The sequence below is a fragment of the Culex quinquefasciatus genome, chromosome 1 (genome assembly GCF_015732765.1).
Source record: "Culex quinquefasciatus strain JHB chromosome 1, VPISU_Cqui_1.0_pri_paternal, whole genome shotgun sequence".
Taxonomy (NCBI): domain Eukaryota; kingdom Metazoa; phylum Arthropoda; class Insecta; order Diptera; family Culicidae; genus Culex; species Culex quinquefasciatus.
Window position 1 is genome coordinate 26,068,529 of NC_051861.1, and position 2,635 is coordinate 26,071,163.

The following is a 2,635-nucleotide window of genomic DNA, read 5'->3' on the forward strand; positions in this document are numbered from 1 at the left end:
CCATACTCCCATGGGTCAAAAGTTAGGGATTTTCATGGACTATAAGCCTACGGTAATAACTTTTTGGCCAATCGCGGTTTTTCTCATAGTTTTTCGATTTTTCTATAACAACCTTTTTACAACGTTAGTTTTTGCCCTGTAGGCCTCCATAGCGGCACTTTTGTCTCAATTTTGTCATATTCGGAATCCTCGGAAAATTTCACGTTAGTTAAAAGTATTGGAGTTGTAAATTTGATTGGAAAAAATGCCATTTAGAATGAATTGAAATATTTTTTAACAATTTGTTGGATTAGGGGTAAAACAGGTTTTCGCCTACCTGATACAGAATTTGACGCATTGATCGCAGGGTAAATAAAATTAATTTCTTTTTTCAAAAATGTTTTATAATTATTTTTTACATCAAATTTAGGCCTCGTTAGCGGCTTCGGCGGCCGATCCCTAAGATGCGATAGGGCGCGGGTTCGATTCCCGCCTTATCCTCCTGGCCTTCTATCGGATGGGGAAATAAAACGTCGGTTCATTTGCGTAAAAGAGGTTTTGGGTGACTCACCACACATAACCCTCGGATGCCTAGAAATGAGCAGAAACTTGCAACAGAGCCCACAAAAGACCCGAGGGTCGTTAAAGTGGATTGCTCTGCCTTCATCTCATGTAGAGACAAACAAACGCTGAAAGTTTCATCCAAATCGGAGCACCTCGATACGACCTGTTACACATTGGTGAAAAACTCGCTCTTAACGATTTACACTGAAACCTCGATGGTTTGACAACAATTGTTGTCAAACGAACGGGGTCAGTTTTTAGTTTGACACCCTCTTTACACGGAGCTCACACACACTATTAAACGTTTGTTTTGAAAGTGTACGTGAGCGCCGTGTAAAAAGTGACAGTTCGTCACTTTTTAGTTTGACTTTGACCAACCAACGGGGTACAAACTAAAAAAGTGTCCAACGAAAAAGTGACCAACCACCGGGGGTTGAGTGTATGTATAAAAGTTCGATTTTAGGGTGTCACAGTAAATTAACGAAAAAACACATTTTCTCTCCAACCCAGTTAACTCAATCGGAATTCTGAAACGGAATGCATTAGGTATTCCGTTTCAAACGCAACAACCGATTCCGTGTATGTACCGGTTGTAACGTTTGAAACGGAATACGTAAACGATTCGAATTGGGTTCCGTTCCAGAATTTCTATTGAGTTGACTGGGAAGGCTGCCATTAACACCAAAACTAATGTAGAGCAATTCCACCTCAAATCGGTAATTTTTCTGGTATTTTTGTACCCTACCCTCGTTGATTTCAATGAAACTTTCTAGACCTATATAAGCCATTTTTGTGTAGATGGGGCCAATTGTACTGTATCTCGAAGCCGTTGCATCGTATCAAAAAGTGGTCAAAGACAAACATGTAGGAAATTGGACGGGCTTTCTGAAAAAAAATACACTGCAATAAAAATACACGCCACTTCTATGAGAATTTCAATGTTTAAGTTTGAAAGTTATATTTAATGGTGATGTTACGATTTTTTTTTCGTTAAATTTTTTTGAGGAAATAGCCTAAAATGTTACAATACTCAAGTAACATTTTTTTCCAGGAGTTCTACAAGAGCTCTTCAAGATAGCTACAACATAGCAGTTTGGACCGCGGTAGGATAAAATTCTCTACAAAACATCTCAGGAGTTTGGAAGAGTACTTGAAGAGAGTTTTATCCTATCGCGGTCCAAACTGCTATGCTGTAGCTATCTTGAAGAGCTTTTGTAGAACTTCTGAAAAAATGTTACTTGGGATTGCTCTATGTCCAAACCTTGTAAAGATACAGCGGTTTTAAAATAAAAAAATGTTGAAAAATTAGGTTTTTGGTGATTTTGATCGATTGGTACCACCTTTTGACAGTTCTGGCACGGCGTGTTTTCTGGGCAACCTTAAGGAGAAAAAATAGTCATCGCTACTTTCAAATGTGTCTTATAGGAAATTTTCTCAGCTTTCCAATGCTTCTAAGAGCGAAATGTTTCATCGGGAAATTTCTGAGATATCTCTATTTTAAGTTATTTGTTTTAACATCCTTAATCATTTATTGGAAACTTTGAAATAACAGTTCAGGAAACTTGTCAAATGATGTGTTTCATGTGTCATTTACTCATCAAAATGTGCAAAATAAGACAAGAAACAACTTTGTAGAAGGTTGCAAACCGCTAAACATATCGAAAATAAAGTTTTAACCGAATTTTTGAATATGTGGGATTTATTCAGGAATTAAAATCATTACACTGCATAAAATATTATTTTCACAAGAACAAATAGATTGTTACATAATTGCTGTGTACAAATAACACCGGTCTGCTCTGATACAGCTTGGAATTAGCTGCTGCAACCGAATTTTTTACAGGTTTGAGATTGATAGGATATTAAAAGATTTTTATGGATAAATATCATGTTTCCTTAATCAAACATTAACCAGCTGCATAGATACAAAACATGTTTAATACTCGAAATTTAACTGCAAACTACCGTTGCAAGCTTTAGGAGAAATACTTTTCATTAGTATGAAATGATTGTTTTAGTTTTTTTGTATTTAATGATCAAAGATTTACCGATATTTTATAAGTTCATAAGACTGTCATCTTCAATCTCATAT